This window comes from Bombyx mori, chromosome 10 (assembly GCF_030269925.1).
Source record: "Bombyx mori chromosome 10, ASM3026992v2".
NCBI classification, from domain to species: Eukaryota; Metazoa; Arthropoda; class Insecta; order Lepidoptera; family Bombycidae; genus Bombyx; species Bombyx mori.
The window spans coordinates 7358426-7379305 of record NC_085116.1 but is presented as its reverse complement, the minus strand read 5'-3'; the positions used below and the strand labels follow the sequence as shown (position 1 = coordinate 7379305).

At 39.6% G+C, this 20880-nt stretch overlaps 1 long non-coding RNA gene across 1 annotated transcript; it reads left to right on the top strand.

Moving 5' to 3' along the window:
• Nucleotides 1-1644: 1644 nt before the first annotated feature.
• Nucleotides 1645-19553, top strand: LOC134199510 (uncharacterized). The gene is made up of 4 exons (XR_009974025.1): nt 1645-1847; nt 9896-9993; nt 18948-19034; nt 19313-19553. It is a non-coding gene; the product is annotated as an uncharacterized LOC134199510 (long non-coding RNA).
• Nucleotides 19554-20880: the final 1327 nt, after the last annotated feature.

Genomic DNA, 20880 nt, shown 5'->3' with positions numbered 1-20880 from the left:
TCCAGTAGAAACAAGTCTCTAATCGCGAAGAAGCTTCAGAGCGCAGCCCTAGCCCTAGGACAGTGGTTCCGAAAATGGCGCATAGACATCAACCCAGCGAAAAGTACTGCGGTGCTATTTCAGAGGGGAAGCTCCACACGGATTTCCTCCCGAATTAGGAGGAGGAATCTCACACCCCCGATTACTCTCTTTAGACAACCCATACCCTGGGCCAGGAAGGTCAAGTACCTGGGCGTTACCCTGGATGCATCGATGACATTCCGCCCGCATATAAAATCAGTCCGTGACCGTGACCGTGCCGCGTTTATTCTCGGTAGACTCTACCCCATGATCTGTAAGCGGAGTAAAATGTCCCTTCGGAACAAGGTGACACTTTACAAAACTTGCATAAGGCCCGTCATGACTTACGCGAGTGTGGTGTTCGCTCACGCGACCCGCACACACATAGACACCCTCCAATCTCTACAATCCCGCTTTTGCAGTTTAGCCGTCGGAGCTCCGTGGTTCGTGAGGAACGTTGACCTACACGACGACCTGGGCCTCGAATCTATCCAGAAATACATGAAGTCAGCGTCGGAACGGTACTTCGATAAGGCTATGCGTCATGATAATCGCCTTATCGTTGCCATTATAGCCAGTCACCGTCGACGCCCTAGACACGTCCTTACGGATCCATCAGATCCAATAACCTTTGCATTAGACGCCTTCAGCTCTAACACTAGGAGCAGGCTTAGGGACCTCGGTAACCGTACTCGTCGAACTCGACAAAGAGTTCGCCGTGCAACCTAACCCATGAATCAGCTCGCCGAGTTTCTCGCCATGAATACTCAAATTTTTTTTTTAAATATTTCCTTAAAATCAAAATAAAAAAAAAGTTTATTCAACATAAATGAAAGTACGTACTTGTTGAACGTCAAAAGAACTACCGGCAATTCACAAAAACTGGCCTCCGTCCTGAGAAGAATTGGCAAGAAACTCAGCGGGCATGTCTTTTTTTTTATATTAGATTATTTAGGAACATAATATGACTTCTCCTAAAGTTGTACGAAAGTAATAGCAGAAACAGCAGCCTCAAAGAGACCAGGTGTGGCATATAATATACCCTATATGTTGTTATGTCACTTTGATCGATAGACATAGACTACAATCATACAACGATATTCCATCTTTTACGTATTAGTTTATATGGTATCGAAGTTAAGTAAGATTAGCGAGATGAAACCGTGAAAGTATTTTTTAATAATGAAATTTCAGTGGAAGTAGTATACAGCAGTACTTCATTCTCTCAACAAACTAAGCAGAGGATATTAATTTTCCTATGTATTAAAAATATGCCAAGGACTTTTCTTATAATGTTTTTCCCCTTTTTTATTGAAGAGGGAATTGCAAAGTTGCTGCCATAATAATAGATGAATAGATTTGTATTTACTACGTACCATGATTTTGGCTTAAATTAGTTTCTATATTGTTTCATAATCTGTTTTCCTCATCACATTATATTAAGACCTCGTAAATGCACATGTGACCACCTTAATTATTATTTTTAAAATAATTAAAAAGTATATACCTCTCAACTTATAATTAACCTGTTTGTTGCGTTAATTTGTTAGGAAGTCAATCATCTTGTCAATTCAGAATCAGAAAAGTACCTACTATGAAATGCTTTAAAAGTACCTAAACAAATTAAAAAGCTACATATCAAACCTGCTATATGTATTCCAATATGTCTTTAAATATAATAACTATTATCTAACTATAATATAATATAAATATACTATATACTATAATATAAATAAGGTAACTGCTTCCTGTATGAGATCGTTTTTCCCGATAAGACCGCCCATAGGGTAAGTTATACCTGTTGATTTCTTTTTAATGTTATGTTGTGATGCACAATAAGTATTATCTACTCAAAACTGAGACAAGGAATTAACTAGGAAATGAGAAACTACTACGAAATTGACGTTTAAAATAACTTGTAGATTAATTAATTCCTTCCTGAATAATATAAAGCGTACATTAATAACATTAGAAACATGATTGCTTTTCTATGGAAACATTTGAATCAAAAAATATACTTCGCATAAATTAGACTTTCATGAGTCTCTACTTTCATAACTATTTAGTTTTAACTAGAGGTCCTGCAATAGTCGAAAATTGACTATAATCAATTGGAATTGTAAGTTTGAACACTATTATGATTGTATTTTATACTTCTATAATCACAAATTTCGCCAAGACTACACTATAAAAAATATTAACAAAGACAAACAATATTTAATCTCAATTTGACAACAGACGTCAAGAACAAAAGTTTGACAATAAATAGTATGCATGCGTGTGTGCGTCAAATACATTGTATGTAGTGTGTGTAATGTTTTCTTTATTGATTTAATGTATCTTTTATGCATTTTTTAAAAAAAATATTAGCATTGTGCACTTCTTCTCTATATTCTCTATAAGTGTGGAAAATTTCATACTCCTCCGTCCGCGCAATTTTCGTAAAAAGGGATTCAAAGTTTTTGCTTCACGTATTAATTTAGTTTTAATGAATTTCCAAAAGCTTATAACATCCAGAGCTTTGTCAACTAGCAATTTCTCTTTCAGTTTTTAAGGAAACTGTCTTATAAAAACTATCCGAGACTATTTTTAGGATTCCAAATTTGTTTAAAAACGTATTCCCGGCCAACCACTCACAGCCTTCTCAGAGCCAGCTCACAGAGATTAAACGGTTACCAAATTTCATAGACACACGAATGATACTAACATCCTTGAGAAAAAATGAAAGATTGAAGTTTCATTTACATTGGTCATTGGTACAACATGTTACCTTTGCTTCGAGACAGAAATAGGTAAAATCGTGAATGGTACATTGCAGAGCAGTTATGAAAATTGCTCTACCACAAGTACCTGAAATAAGAACTAAAGTATTTAGAAAGAACTAGATAGAAAATTTACTTAGAGTAAGAAATAAAGATATTCACATTTCCCGCTTAAAGCACCACTACAATGACATGATATTGGTAGATAAGATTTTTTTTTAATTTTTTTTTTATTGCTTAGATGGATGGACTAGCTCACAGCCCACCTTGTGTTAAGTGGTTACTGGAGCCCATAGACATCTACAACGTAAACGCGCCACCCACCTCGAGATATAAGTTCTAAGATCTCAGGTATAGTTACAACGGCTACCGCACCCTTCGAACCGAAACGCATTACTGCTTCACGGCGGAATTAGGCGGGGTGGTGGTACCTACCCGTGCGGACTCCCAAGAGGTCCTACCACCAGTGATTACGCAAATTATAATTTTGCGTACGTATTTCATTAGAAAAATTTATACAACAGTAGTTTTGCTGAAGCTAGCACACGGCTTCTATTAACTACAATACACGATATTATTTATGTACTAGCAACAAAACTTGATACCAAAATAGTACTAGTTTCGCAACCATAACAATGTTACCGATAATAACGCAGTAACCATTCTAAGGCGTAAATATAATTTAGAACGGTTGTGTGGCGACCCCGCAGGACTCGCCCTCTATCACGTAAATGATGTTAGATTCCAACGGAGATTTCCTCAGAGAGACCGCTAGGAAGGCAGCACAATTATGAAAGACATTAAAAATATTAATTTTCCTGACGGCTTAGACGAATACGACGCCAGCTCCGGAAGAAATAAATAGCTTTTTTCTGAAAGTAATGAAACGAATTTTCAACAAATCAATTTACTCTATCGTATTCTTTTATTTTGTATACACAAACGTTGAAGATGATTAGAATAACGGTGTAATATTATATATGAACGTATCTTTTAAAGGATGTAGTTGCGAATTAATTTAACGCATTTAAAAGAGATTTACACACATCCTAGTGAATTTTATGTTTTGTGGAATATCGGGTATGACTGGGTACTGAGGGGTGCCCTCCTCCCGGGCCTAAGCGTAATCTGTTACGCAGACGACACGCTGGTCGTGGCCCGGGGGGGGAGTTTTGCTGAGTCTGCTCGTCTTGCCACCGCTGGGGTGGCGCATGTCGTCGGCAAAATCAGGAGATTGGGCCTCGACGTGGCGCTCAGTAAATCCGAGGCCATGTGGTTCCACAGGCCCCGGAGAGTGCCACCTGTCGATGCCCATATCATGGTTGGAGGCGTCCGTATCGAGGTCGGGGTGCAGTTGAAGTACCTCGGCCTCATTCTGGACAGTCGTTGGACCTTCCGTGCTCACTTTCAGAACCTGGTCCCTCGTTTGTTGGGGGTGGCCGGCGCGTTAAGCCGGCTTCTGCCCAACGTGGGGGGGCCTGACCAGGTGACGCGCCGTCTCTATACGGGGGTGGTGCGATCAATGGCCCTATACGGGGCGCCCGTGTGGGGCCAGTCCCTGGCCGTGGGGGTAGCGAAGCTGCTGCAACGGCCGCAACGCACCATCGCGGTCAGGGTCGTCCGTGGCTATCGCACCATCTCCTTCGAGGCGGCGTGTGTACTGGCTGGGACGCCGCCTTGGGTCCTGGAGGCGGAGGCGCTCGCCGCTGACTATCAGTGGCGGGCTGACCTTCGTGCCCGGGGCGTGGCACGTCTCAGCCCCAGTGTGGTCAGAGCGCGGAGGGCCCAATCTCGGCGGTCCGTGCTGGAGTCATGGTCCAGACGGCTGGCCGATCCTTCGGCTGGTCGTAGGACCGTCGAGGCGATTCACCCGGTTCTTGTGAACTGGGTGAATCGTGACAGAGGACGCCTCACTTTCCGGCTCACGCAGGTGCTCACTGGGCATGGTTGCTTCGGTGAGTTCCTGCACCGGATCGGAGCCGAGCCGACGGCAGAGTGCCACCATTGTGGTTGCGACTTGGACACGGCGGAGCACACGCTCGTTGCCTGCCCCGCATGGGAGGGGTGGCGCCGTGTCCTCGTCGCAAAAATAGGAAACGACTTGTCGTTGCCGAGTGTTGTGGCATCGATGCTCGGTGACGACGAGTCGTGGAAGGCGATGCTCGACTTCTGCGAGTGCACCATCTCGCAGAAGGAGGCGGCGGGGCGCGTGAGAGACGCACAGGCCCGCCGCCGTCGAGCGGGGGCCAGGGAGGCGGATCTCGCCCAAGCCCTGGCCCTCTAAGTGTTTCGGGTCTCCCTCACATGTCGGCCTGGGGACCGACGAAGGGGGCCTAAGAAGACGACGTGCAAGCTGCTCTGCACGCGTTTTATGCATGAGCATCCGGGTGATGGAAGGCCGGCTATCCTCAACCCACGCTGGTTCTGACCCAGCGGGGTATTCCGTAGGATAGACCATTCTAACCGGCGCCATCTAGGCGGGCTTCGGATAGCCTGCCGACCGAGAGGGCTGGTGGTCGTGGCGCCGACGACCGCCAGTCCGGCGTCCCGAGGGGGAGAGTGATGGGAGAGATGTGCTCCGCACTAAACGCTTCACTTTCCCCCCCTTGCCTTTTCATGAGTTTTGTCTCATGCGAGGTTTGGACGTTGGTTGTTGAGAGACAGGAGGTTTTAGTCGGTTCGACTCCGACATGCCCCGCCCTCCATCCCCAGTGAAGGGCGGAAGTCCGGCGATTTCCTCCTGACAAAAAAAAAAAAAAAAAAAAAAAAAAGTGAATTTTATGTTTTTGACTTTACCCGTTTTCCTAACTGTGACAATTAATCCATTCAAAATTTTCATTGTTTTATATCATTGTCTATGTCAGACACGTTGTAAGATTGTATTTAGCCAGACATATAAGTATAGTCACAATTTAATGATATTGACATCAACTCACAAAGGGAACGTTCAAATCGAATCGATTACAAATATGTGATTGAAAAATAAGAATATTAGAAAACAAAAGTTCAAATTCGTCTGGAACCGAGAAGAATTTTCCAGACAGAACCCGCGTTACCTATTATACAAAAAAAAACCTTTATACAGTTTAATTACAGACTTGAGCTACGTTTCTGCTCATTTCTTGTTTACACAAATGTGTCTTCATAAAAGATTTAAGATCTAACGAGAATGCGCGATATGTTTATATATTTTTTGTTCCTACACGTTCCTTTTATGAATAATTGCTGATTTTCTAAACATACGAGCACGCGCCTCGTAGTGGTTCACCCAACATGATATATTTATAACAAATTCATGAAGACAGTCTCGATAATCTGTACGTGACGTGTTTTGTTTCAGTCGTTACTTCTAATAGCATTATATCTAACCTTAGTTTTAAATTTGATTGCGTTCTAATTTTCCGCACTGTGCCGTATTTTTTGCGTAATACTTAAAACTAGTTGATGGCCCACCTGGTGTTAAATAGTTATAGAAACAACTACTCTGCAGAACGGATTGCTTGACGGCAGAAATAGGCCTACCGTAGTACCTAACCGTGAGGGCTTACAAAACACCCAAACAGCAGTAAAGGTATTATGGACTTCTAATAACTGTTTAACACTATGTGGGCTTATAGGTACCTCACTAAACATTTTCATGTAAGTTGCTCACCGCTTAAAAATTTTTCTAACTCTATAAGAGCCTTTCTCAGATAATTAAAATAAAGGCATATTACGCGACTCAGCTGCGGTAGCGGTTAGAACAGACATTTGAGCATACTTAATGATTTCCTTTTTAAGAACTTCAGAAGTTGTCAGCTATTTTCTCATAAAATTTTCAGTTAAAATGAGCAAAAACCGTGTAACAGACGAGGGACCGAGCAAAAAAATGGGTTTAAAAACAGAATCACAACATGTTTTTATTTGTTGTTGAGGAAAATAGAATTCAATGAAACGTGGGCTATCAGTGAAAGTTCAACGAAAAATTACCCCTAAAAAAATATGGTCACCGTTTGGTATTTTTTATTTTTATTTATTGCCGTTGTTTTTTTTTGCGTAAATTTGTGGACGAGCTCATAGCCCACCTGGTGTTAAGTGGTTACTAGAGCCCATAGACATCCACGACGTAAATGCGCCATCCACCCTGAGATATGTTTTTTTTTTGCTTAGGTGGATGGACGAACTCACAGCCTACCTGGTGTTAAGTGGTTACTGGAGCCCATGGACATCTACAACGTAAATGCGCCGCCCACCTTGAGATATAAGTTCTAAGGTCTCAAGTATAATTACAACGGCTGCCCCACCTTTCAAACCGAAACGCATTACTGCTTCACTGCAGAAATAAGCGGGGTGGTGGTACCCGCGAGGACTCGCAGGAGGCCCTTTTTTTATTGCCCTTGTAGGCAGACGAGCATACGGCCCACCTGATGGTGAGTGGTTACCGTCGCCTATAGACTTCAGCAATGCCAGGGGCAGAGCCAAGCCGCTACCTACCGTTTAATACTCTCCACAAGCCTCGTTTGAAGAAGGACATGTCATAGCGCTCGGGAAACACCGTGGAGGGGAGCTCATTCCATAGCCGGATGGTACGTGGCAAAAAAGACCTCTGGAAACGCACTGTGGATGACCGCAGTGGCTCCAGGTAGTATGGATGAACTCTACTCCGGTGGCGGGCGGTGCAATGGTAAAAACGAGATGCCGGTATCATCTCGAACAATTCCTCAGAGCACTCCCCATGGAACATACGGTACAAAATACAGAGGGAACCGAAGTCCCTCCGCAGACCCAGAGGTTCTAAACGATCCGTGAGAATGGGATTATCGACAATCCGAACGGCCCTCCTCTGTATGGAGTCAAATGGAAGAAGCCCTTCCTTCCTTTCTTCCTATCAGCCCATGGACGTTCACTGCTGGACATAGGCCCATCTTGTGGGAGGCCTACTCACGCTACGTCTTCCAGTACGCGGTCACCACTCAAGAACTTTCTAGCCCCAACGGCCATCCGTTCTGCGAGCAATGTGTCCTGCCCACTGCCACTTCAATGTCGCAATCCTTTGGGCTATGTCGGTTACCATGGTTTTCCTGCGAATCTCCTCATTTCTGATTTGATCTCGCAGGGAAACTCCGAGCATAGCCCTCTCCATTGCTCTTTGGGTGACCTTAAGCCTTCTTATAAGGCCCATTGTGAGCGACCACGTCTCAGTGCCATATGGCATCACTGGCAACATACACTGGTCAAAGACTTTCGTCTTCAGACACTGTGGTATTTGTGATGAGAAGATTTTACGTAGCTTTTCGAACGCTGCCCATCCGAGCTGGATTCAGCACGAGGTCCTACCACGTGTTATTTCATCAACGTGGAAGTCAATCGAGAACATTTGTTGAGTACGTATTTCATTAGAAAAATTGGTACCCGCCTGCGGGATTCGAACACCGGTGCATCGCTACATACGAATGCACCGGACGTCTTATCTTTTAGGCCACGACGACTTCAAAACATGACAAGGCTTGACCTCATACTGCACAAGGCAGTCTCTAAGCTACAGGAGGTGAAGTTGAAAGTTTTGCATCATTCACTGTATTAATTTAGGGAAACTTGTATGAACAGACTTCTGTTTTTACCAACATTTGAACAACTTCTTGGCAGGAAAAAAACCAATACCAGAAAGGCAGTACAAAATTAATTTAAAGAGTTTGTTGGCTCCCGTTCATCTGACTTTCTCAAGAAGGCATTGAAAAACTACCAGTGCGCTGGCAGAGATGCATTGATACAGCATATTATGATTTATTAAAATAATAAAAAATACTTAACTTTTTCTATGCTACACGGCAACTTCATGGGCAAAGACCCAATATAAGATTATTAATTTAAAAAAATCAATAAACACATACACATAAATAATTAATTACCTAATATGAACCAAATCTACCAAACCTAACCAAACCTATGTCCAACTGAAAGAGCAAGCATCTGACCACTATTTGTTCAACACAAACTGAACAAGATTAATCAAAGACTCGAGACTGTTAGGCTAACCTTCCTCAACAAATACCTAGCTGTGTCAAGAAAGGAATACTACAAGCGTGATTTAGGCAGACTATTGTATGATTATTGTAGTATTTGAAGACTATTAAAAGAACGACATAAAAAAGCATACATACATCTTGAAATTTATGCCATAAAATAATTGTGTAAGTTGACATATATATTTAAGACCTACGTACATTTCAAATGAAAAATTCCATAAGCTGATACAATTTGGACATAAAGTTTTTACAGTTACGTTGAAAGAATCTTGAATTTGAGAAATTTAAATTCGTGAGAAATAAAAAGTTGCAGTCTCATATTGTGAGTCATTCTGTACTGCAACATTTTTTATCGCCGCGTTTATTCTCGGCAAACTTTATCCTATGATCTATAAGCGGAGTAAAATGTCCCTCCGGAACAAGGTGACATTTTACAAAACTTGCATAAGGCTCATCATGACTTACGAGAGTATTATGTTCGCTCACGCGGCCTTCACACAAGTAGACAACCTTCCGATCCCTACAATCCCGCTTTTGCAGGTTCGCCGTCGGAGCTCCGTGGTTCGTAAGGAACGTCGACCTAAACGACGACTTGGGCCTCGAAGCTATCCGGAAACACTTAAAGTTAGCGTCGGAACGGTACTTCGATAAGTATGCGTCATGATAATCGCCTTATCGTTGCCGCTGCTGACTAATCCCTGAATCTTGCCTACGCAGGAACCAGTCACCGTCAACGCGTCAGACACGACCTTGCGAATCCATCAGATCCAATAACTCTTGCATTAGATGCCTTCAGCTCTAACACTAGGGACCCTGGTAACCGTACTCGTCGAACTCAGCTAAGAGTTCGACGTGCAACCTAACCTAAGCATCAGCTCGCTGAGTTCCTTGCCGGATCTCTGGAGCTGCTCTTGAGTTGTTAGGTTTCCTTTGGAGGCGCTTGGGTAGCTGTTAGCAAATCCCAAGCCTCCTAGCTGAGCCCGTGTTCGCCCACCTATCCTGGTGAAACTGGAAAGGCCCCCGACCCACCAGTAATCCATCAATTAAAAAAAAACATTTGTTATACAGGGAATGGCCTCAAGAATGGATAGGGATGATGTCTACACTTCTGTTTCATCAACGCAACAATCGTTCAAGTACAGCTTACCAAGAACCGCATATTTCTGGTACAATAGATTTACAAATACAATAGATTTACTCTTAGACCACACATATGTACATAGAAATTATTGAATGAACTCTCCGCTTTAGTGCTGAAAATTACCGTGCTTAAAATGTATGCTACGATGTTGTTTCCATGTTTATAAGTCATACCTATCTTTATTTTAAAGTGTATCTCATGTATTCTTAATTTGCAAAAATGAAAATAAATCGATCGTCAGAAAATCATTTGAACTAGAATTTCAATAACTCTTGATACGATAAGTTGTAGCGTAGTACTAATAATGTAGCCGGGCATTTTCCCGCCAACACGCGTAGTAGCGCTGTTTTTTTTTTTAATTTTAAATAGATCGGGTACCTTCGATAATAGATAACGCACGACCCCCCACCCGCTTAGAGTCCCGTGTTTACAAGTTTCCTGCGCCTTGCCACTTAACGCAATCGAGCGGGTAAACTCGTCGCCCGCGTTTTACTATAAAAAAGAGTATGACGAGTTTACTCGTTACTCGAGAAGAATGTTAATATTTCAGGTTTTATTTTTCTTGACCTTCGAACTTCTACTCGAAGATCAGATCAATGACATTCTTTTTTCGGCTTAATGGCCAAACACTGAACTGAGACGCGGCATTATGTTATTTTCGTAATGTATTAAAACATCTCCGGTGGGAGTCATAAACAAACTTTTTTGTTTTTAATCATCCTGTTTATCTGCATGCGATATCTTTATAACTGCATGAGCCAATGTTTTTATAACACGCACGTAAAATGCGAGTTATAATTAAAAATAAATCAAAAAAACCCTCAACAAATTTTCAAACAAGAATGAAAAATGAATTCAGTAATTTACAAACATTTCAGCAATACTAAAATATCTTATTACTTTTTGTTTGAAAACGCTTTGTTCGAAGTTCGGTGTTATTGAAATGCTTTTATAAATAGGTCTGTAAATTGATGTAGTACCCAATTTTATCAGCCGTTTAGATTTTACCAAACATTTGCTTAGCAAAAGAGTAAATAATTATATGAGTCGACGTGCTCATAACGTCTATTAAATTAAGGCCTCTTTACCAAACGAAATAAATTTGATTATTCAAGGATGCTGATTATCAAGGAGGAATGAAAGAGAAAACAGTAGTGGATATTTGCTATTAGATACTCCGAGCTGCGTATGTTTGTCTATTTCCTTTTGCGACTTACGTGGGATCTTGCGTCATTGAATACCATATCCTTCATCCGCAAATAGACGGATATTGATATGGACACAGCCTTGGATTGTTTGAATAGACTAGGTCTAAAAAAATAGCTTATGAAGAACAAATGATGGCCTCTCAAACACCCGTGCAGCGATACAACTTAACCTGTTACTAAAAATAAACTACGTATAAATACGAAACTACATAGTTATTATATAGATTTCATTTGAGAAGCCGTGTTGTTTTTCTATACTGTTTCATTCTTAAAGAGTTATAGCTCTCTGAAATCTTTTAAATCATAAATCTTACCGAGAATGCTTTCAAAGCTTTATGACAGATGCGGGTAGAATTCCAGTCTATAAATTTCAGTTAATCTCAAATGTCTTACGTTCAAATATTTCAATGTCTACTTAAATATAGAGCCAAAACAAGAGATAAATTAAGAACCGTATTAATACTATAGGCTGTGGAAAACACTAGAACTAAAATTAAAATAGTTACATATTATTTTGTTATGATGCAGGAGAGCAATTTATTTTTCTACGAGATTGTTCTTTCTTAGCTTAAGCTGAAATTGACCCGGGGATATGTGTAGGCAAGCAAATTGTCTCAGCGTTTTCTCCTAATATAGGAGAATTATTGTACGACTCAGACTAATTACGTTACTGGTAAACGTATACAAACGCAAGGAAATAAAAATGAAACGAAACGAAAAGAAAACGAGGTCTCGATAATCTCAAACATTGTTTTTGGTGTATTATCTACATATTAATACGTGAAGCAAAAACTTTGTATCGCTTTTTACGAAAATTGCGCGGACGGAGGAGTATGAAATTTTCCACACTTATAGAGAATATAAAGAAGAAATGCACAATGCTAATATTTTTTTAAAATAATGCGTAATAGATACATTAAATCAATAAAGAAAACATTACACTCACTACATACCATGTATTTGACGCACGCACGCATGCATACTATTTATTGTCAAACTTTTGTTCTTGACGTCTGTGGTCAAATTGAGAATAAATTAAATATTGTTTGTCTTTATTAATATTTTTTATAGTGTAGCCTTGGCGAAATTCGTGATTATAGTATGTGTACAAACTTACAATTCCAATTAATTGTAGTCGAATCATCAGTCGAATGATTGAGAAAAACATAATTTTTTTTTTTTGAAATCTCACTGAATTAAAAAAAATTTTTTTATGATTAATAGATTACTGGTGGCCCGGAAGCCTTTCCAGTTTCACCAGGGCAGGTGGGCGAGCAAAGGCTTAGCGAGGAGGGGTGGGATTTGCTAACAGCTACCCGAGCGCCTCCAAAGGAGACCTAACAACTCAAGGGCAACTGCTTCGTGAATGAATCTACTACCGGATCGGAATTGCGACTCACTGAGAAGATCCGGCGAGAAACTCAGTGGGCTGATGCATGTGTTAGGTTGCACGTCGACGTCTTTGTCGAGTTCGACGAGTACGGTTACCGGGGTTCTTCAGCCTGCTAAAAATTCTATTATTTACAACAAACCAATCAGAAGAAACTGGTTTGGAACCGTAACCCTCTGAAGTCACTCGACCATATCCTCATCATTGTGGAAATGTATATATTTATATACAGGTAATTATATGTTTTTATTATATATATATTAAAATCGATCCGTTTTGCTTTGCCGAATCGCTATCAAAAATCACCTGCTACGCTAACCTAAAGACATCCTGAAAATCCAAATCGTTCTAGCCGTTTTGAAGTATGCAAGATATTCTATACGAACATCGACTTTTATATACATATTTAGATGTACACCTTGATTTCACACAAGAATCACCTTCGCCTTTTTCTATTGCTAAACAATCATGCAGTCCTGTTTCTACTTTTATTTGGTTATTATTAGGGTTGGCAGTTATTCTAATAAAATACTACTTAGACCTTATGTGTCCAAATTGACGGTGAAATTGACGTTGTAACGTAGGCAGAGCAGTGGGCCATTTAAATATGAGCGGACCGTGACCTTGTTTGCTCATCTACGCTAAGACAAGACAAAATCTATAATTCAATGACAGACAGAAAAAACCCATATTTTTTATGGAGTCATTACCAAAGCCGCAAACATTATTTGAAAGATGTTTATTTTCGTTTCCTTATACACGTAGGTAATGTTGTTTAGTAGAGAACATTATAAGCAATTAGAGGAAGACAAATGATGGAAAACACGGCGCGTCCATAGTGCTCGAAACCAGAACACATAATTGTTTTATTAATGTATACCTATTTTTTGTCATTACCATGATACGGTAATAGAAGCTTGATTGAAAGAAAACTTTAAGATTATATGTTGAAGTTTATGTTATTGTAAATTGTATTGTTATTGTAAATATAAATTGTATTGGGTAACAGCTGTGGCTGTTAGACAACATGACTCAAGATTGTAACACCTACCCGTGTGAGACCATGAAGCACATTGCCACGAATAATTACGCAAATAAAAAAATAGGGTTCGATTATAATTACAGCATTTACAGCATCCCTTAACGGTGGAATTCTTTCGAGATTACGTGTTACAAAATATAATTGTAATAAAACTGTATTTCCTTACAAAAAACGATGCCTGTGTCTTTACCTTTACGATATGTCGATATGTCCGATTATTTGGAAATCACAAAAATATTTCCCTCACTTTGCGGGTCACGCAGGCGCGCGCTGGGCATGGTTGCTTCGGTGAGTTCCTGCACCGGATCGGAGCCGAGCCGAAGGCAGAGTGCCACCATTGTAGTTGCGACTTAGACTCGGCGGAGCACAAGCTCGTCGTCTGCCCCGCATGGAAGGGGTGGCACCGTGACCTCGCCGCAAAAACAGGAAACGACTTGTCGTTGCCGAGTGTTGTGGCATCGAAGCTCGACGGCGACGAGTCGTGGAAGGCGATGCACGTCTTATGCGAGTGCATCATCTCACAGGAAGAGGTGGCGGGGCGCGTGAGAGACGCACAAGCCCGCTGCCGTCGAACGCAGGCTAGGGAGGCGGATCTCGCCCACGCCTTGACCTTCTAAGTGTTTCTGGTCCCCCCCTCACATGTAGGTCTGGGGACTGGCGATGTTAGGCTAAGAAGACGACATGTAAGCTGCTCTGCACGCGTTTTACGCAAGAGTATCCAGGTGATGGAAGGCCGACTATTCTCGACAAACGCTGGTTCTGACCCAGCGGGGTATTCCGTAAGATGGTCCACTCTAACCGTCGCCATCTAGGCGGGCTTCGGATAGCCTGCTAACTGAGAGGGCTGGTGGTCGTGGCGCCGACGACCGCCGGTCCGGCGTCGCGAGGTGGAGCGTGACGAGAGAGATGTGCTCCACACTAAACACTTTACTTTCACCCCTTTGCCTTTTCATGAGTTCTGCCTTATGAGAGGCTCGGACGTGGGTTGATGAGCGACAGGAAGCTTTAGTCAGTTTGACTCGGACATGCCCCGCCCGCCATCCCCATTAGAAAGAGGTTGTCCGGCGATTTTTTCTGACCAAAAAAAAACAAGAACAAAAGCAACCACCAAATACGTTCACTCTCTACCACGGTTATTTTCAAATATTCCAAATATTCAGAAATTAATTTTAGATCTTAAAGTAATAAAATTCAACACACAAATATTTAATACTACTAAATATTCAGCGCCTATCTATTGTATGTATATAAAACTGTTTTTTTTTAAACAGAATAGGTAATGTTACGTTGTTGACGCGAGTCATTCTCGACCTCGTTTAAACGGTACAATGGAATTTACTTGGGTTTTATGGACTTTAATTACCTACTTTTAGACCCTCTGTTAAAGTAATCGTAATGTTGAAGAGATTTATGATGTACTTAGTACATATGTTCAGGCATATTCTGAATTTAAATGAATTATATTACGACTAGAGTGCCGCTGTGACTAATTTTTGACATTCAGCAGCCATCTTGTTTTTTTTTTAAGAATCCATGTATGACCCAGTCTAGTTAAGATTGGAACAAATATTATTTGCATTTCAGTTACTATCTAGTTAGTAAGTCCGCGATACAAAACTTGATCAAACGATAATAGGGAAATATTTCTAATATTCGCTTCTGTTTCAGTCCCCTGTAATTGGAGCATCTGCTTTTGTCGAGTTGAATGTTAGTAGATGTGAAAAAAATAAATTTTTTTTAACTACGCATATTATAGATAAGGTATATTATTTTCTCATTAGGTACACAAGTAACTAGGACAACTAATAGTTTATATTAGTTGTCGTGTCTATTATATGTACTAACTTGTACTTTAAAGATTTATGTTCTCAAAGAATGCGCTTGTCAACAAACCACTGCTAATTAAATTAATAAAAAATTACTGGATCTGCTACTACGTACATTATTATCCAGTATTTTATGTTATTATCCACTATTTACAAGGGATAAAACTAAAGCTTTTTTTCTTAAATTATAAACGAAGCGGTTGAGTGATGACCCTTTAATAAGGACGGTCAATCACCCGGCGGTCAAGATGGAAGAATGGGCTACTACGTGCCATTTATTAGAGGATCGCCTATTTACTCCTCCAAGTTCAATAACCTCACAGGTAATATAAAATATATTACAGCGAAAAGAATAAAAAGCTACATTGAAACATTCCTAAATCTGTAATTTATATTAATAAGGTACTTTACAAAAACTCTAGATAATAATGACTTTTCTACGCGTGCTACTTCCGTAGAGGTTGGAAGGCGTGGCTAAATCATTCGTGAAGAAATCATGAAAACAGCCAAGCTCTCAATCGATGAATGACTTGTCATGATTTAACGGACTAATAATTACGTCTTAAAATTATGGTCTTAAAATGCCTTAAAATGGTCGTAAAATATGTCTTAAAATAAATCCTCAAGATTATGGTTAATAATAAATAAGATACTGGAATAGTAAAAAATATATTTATCCAGATTAAAACTGATTGTGGTTAATATCACTTGAGCGTTTCTTCTTCAGAAGCTTAGGTCTAAGTTCAAAAAAATGTAACTAAAGCTCGGGTAACAATAACAAAATAAACTAGGTTTATAGATTGAAACACGAAAGATATTACGCAAAATATCAATTTAACATTGTCAACCACTTAATTGGATGATATTAATGATTCTAAAAAAATTTTACACACAAAATTCATTGATTGTTTAATTATGAAAATTTCCGAGAACAACATAATGAATGTATGCATCTGCGTGCAAGTTAATTAAAATAATAAACATTAATCGTGTATGTGCACTTTAATATAATGTACAAAATTGAATACTATGTATGAAGAATTATTGTTATTACTAGATTTTCATTTTGCCTGTTATATTATATTGCGTGCAATGGAAAAACATTAGTAGACAAATAAATAAAAACGAATTTGTTTTTTTAACTTGAAATTTGAAAAAAGAACAAAATAAATACAAATATTTAATATAATAAAGTGAGAAATAAAAGGAAGATTACTTAATTTCGTCTACAGAACAAGTAGCACGGTGAGAGCGTATCAAGCGATGCGTGTATAACGTGGCTTAAAGTTTTTTTTTGTTTTTGTTGTTTCCATTTCTTTTTAAATAAAGCACTTATCAAATTGGCTCAAGGGCAGCCAGGAGTTTTTTCCAAAAAAATATGACTTTGTGTAGCGTAGTGTAGCGTGTAGCGCAATTTGCGGATTATTTGTTCTTCATGAAACTTAGCAAAAATGTGTTCTTCTGATCGTAATATAATAATATGAAACCATCAAGCTGGAATATGAGTTTTTTTTTATTGCTTATATAGGTGGACGAGCTTACAGCCCACCTGGTGTTAAGTGGTTACTCGAGCCCATAGACATCTACAACGTAAACGCGCCACCCACCTTGAGATATAAGTTCTAAGATCTCAGTATAGTTACAATGGCTGCCCCACTTTTCAAACCGAAACGCATTACTGCTTCATCGGCAGAAATAAGCAGGGTGGTGGTACCTACCCGTGCGGACTCACAAGAGGTCCTACCACCAGTAATGAATTGATTACAGAACCCTTAAATAGCTATGCTAACCCTAGTTATATTGACTTTACCTGATGGATTTTATGAAACCCTAAAAAATCAGGGTGTTACTATTACTAAGTCATTTGTCGTTTCACCGGCCTCCTTATGGCTGGAAGTTAAAGGTTGAAGTCTATTTTAAGTAAAAACTAATTTTTATTTTATATAAGATGAACGACTTGCCCCTCGTTGTTATGAATAATAAGCAATTCGTGATCAGAATTCGCGCACATTACTCAAAATAAGCTTACCGGTATTAAACTTTATTAATTTTGAACAAGCAGCATGCAATTTTGAGTTACTTCGTAAAATATTAATTATCACTTAGAATTTTGCAACCTTGCTGATACCCGCTTCAATGTAAACAAAACTGAAAACGGCCCTCAAAAACAAAACCTGCAGTAACCGAGGGTAGGTACATTGACTCGTAAATCTGATGACAGGACAATGCTCTGTTACAACTGATCGTAGAACAATATACGTTTACAATAATGTCTTTGCCACGTTTCATTAACTAATGCTTGAGACGTTTTCTAAAATAAAAAAAGTAATTAAAACAGCAATAAAAGTATATATTCGGGAAGTTTGGTTTTCAGTATTTATTGTAATTCTTTAAATGGAAACAGCCAAGTTTATGTAAAGCGCATTTTTTTTTTTGTATAACTACAACATAAATTATCAAGTACTTCGCGGAAAACAAAGTGTATTTAAAGAAATAAATAAAAATAAATACTGGTAGTTTTTCTGAAGGGCTGTCTCTGTTAATATTTTGTCTGTCCGCAGTTCAACACAAAGGCCCCTACTGCGTTATCTCGAAAACGTAAACTTCGCGCATTCTTTTTAACACTTTCCGGATTAGATATAATAATATCCTTATGTTGATATATATGTGTGCTGGCTGATATATGTACTGTAAAGTAAAATTTAAACTCAAACTTCAATTTGAATTTTATATGTGGATAACCATTCGTCGTAGGCTAGGGGACGAACTAGCCGTCTTGCCAATGCGGGTGTAGCGCTCATCGGCTTCAAGTTCCGGAGCTTGGAAGTAGGGCTCGATAAAACCCAGACTTGTAATTCCACCGGCAATGACGCTTGCTAGCGCCCATCTCGAGTTCATTCATCCCCATCGGGTTCAGAGTACAAATCTAGTAAAAAAGTTTTTTTTTTTTTTTAATTGTAGGTATTCAATTTACCGCATTCGACAGTATAATGTATTATTTAAAAAAAATTGGATCAGGTAACCGCTTGTCTGGGCCTCTGGCATTCCCGACATCCATGAGCGAAGTTACCGATCACCATCAGGTGGGCCGTATGCTCGTCTGCCTTCTAAGGCGATAAAATATAATGTAACAAAAATATAGAAATAGGATTCATCACCTATCTTAGTTTGTGGTAGCCGTTTCAATACAGGCTATAAAGATTACAGATTTATGTTTTTTTTTTTTTTTAAATATTTTCTTCTATCACAAATTACATTAACAAAGCTATTCGAGAAATTGATTTTTGCTCCTTTGAGTAAAACTGTTCATCCCAATACCCTTGCTCTGTTAATGTCGTTTATTAAATCCCCAAAATGAGAAAATATTCTATTTAATAGAGATGAAATTTAACTCTTGTAGAATTGTCATATAGTCAAGTACACACTATCACTCGGCTAATGAATCCGAAGTTGAGAATGAATGAGAAGGAAACTATAGTCAAGCAGTTACATCAAGTCATAAACATGTTACAGATCTACAGTCATACCGTCGAGAGTCCGAAAAGAAAAAGTTCGAAAAAATAAAGCACTGAAACGACTACTAAGGAGACACTTCAAAAGGTTTGGAGATCGGCTATAGTCGTCAAGCACGCAATTTCATTGAACCGGTCGCCATCACGGTCGAGAGTCATCTCCGACGACACAACCGCCCAACCTCTTTATAATTTTCTCACAGAATCCGCTGAGAAGCCACACACAAAGGCAATATAAAAAGTCGAGTTTTCGAATCACATTGCCTGATATATTTATTCATTCCGAAACATTTCGACAAACACTAAGTTCTTTTAAGTTTACTCTCAGGAAATTAATATTCTTCGATGTGTTGTATCTTTTTGCAGGAAACGCGCTAAACACGAAGGTCAACCACCAATAAATGTAACCACTGCGGCAGCATTTAATAAATGTCGGATCAACGTCCCGAGCACTGCTTCATACGGGAAAGGTAGCGCGATGTCAAAAGCTCTTGAAAAACTTGACATGCGCTATCGACTCGTAGCAGGCGTCAGTCGACTACTACGACTTGTCCATTTTACAAAACGCCTTCTTTTGCTATTCACTTTAGTAAAAAGTTGATAAGCGCTCAATTGTTTTACTAATTCAATTAGCAAATGCTTTTCCCTCATAAAAAATATCCGCCCGGCCTGAAAATAATTGAGACCTAAACCTATAAGACTCAAAAATACTGCTATCGTTCCCTTTAAATCGAAAACATCACTCTTTGTAGAAGATTCAGGCAACCGGAACCCTCATCGATATCTATCGACCGCCATAACAAACGAAAGGTTTTCTTGCGTGTTAATAATAGTTCATCTAGGTGGAAGGTTCAAGTACCTCGTGAATTTATTTTACTGATTTAAATTAAACTTGGTAGAATTTGCACTCAGACTATACATATACAGCCCAAGGCAATACTGTATTCTTATAATGGAATGTCTTGTTATATAACCACAATGTAAATAGTTTTGTTTTTCAATTTGAGTCTGAATTTGAATCTTCGATACAATATACAAACACAATATATAAATATCTTCATAATAATATACCAATATAATTCTTCTGTCCATGTGTATGTGACTAAACTCCTCCTAAGCGGCTGGAGTGTTTTTGATGAAATTTATTGTGTCTCTTCAAGTGGATTGGAGCATTTTGGTCCACTGCGATCCAAATCGTTGCAACTTATTCAAAAAAGTTTTTTTGTTTTTTGGATTTAAGGTGTATCTATAAGGCAACGTTTGTCGGGTCCGCTAGCATAAACTAAGTCAGTCGATGACACGAATGCGTACTACACCAGGAAGAAGAAGCTCTTCATAATTAAAAATCTTCACTATGAATGTACGCAAATAACAATTAAGACCATATCATGAAGCCACTTTAGTGGCTCCAATAGTAAATCTAAACCATCCGCTTTAAGCACAGAAAAATCATCAAAATCGACCCAGCCATATCAGAAGGGGGAGGGTGATGGGAGAGATGTGCTTCGCACTAAACGCTTCACTTTCCCCCTTTGCCTTTTCATGAGTTCTGTCTCGTGCGAGGTTTGGACGTTGGTTGTTGAGCGACAGGAGGTTTTAGTCAGATCGACTGTAACATACCCCGCCCTCCATCCCCAGTGGAGGGTGGAAGTCCGGCGATTTCCTCCTGACCAAAAAAAAAAGTCATATCAGAGGTTTGCTGGTTTGTGAGTGATGAATACATATAGAGAAAAATATATAATTATACATATAAACAGATGGTACTACAGGTCTACCTATCTCAGACTTTAGTTCTCTTATGTTTAGTGTATCATATGTTCTATGGGCAGCGCTCCGAGAAATTGTTTAAAATGATCCTGTTACATTATTCTACCATCCTCCATCGGAGCAGAGCTCCGTCCTAATTTCTGGAACCGCTGCTCTCATCCACAGTA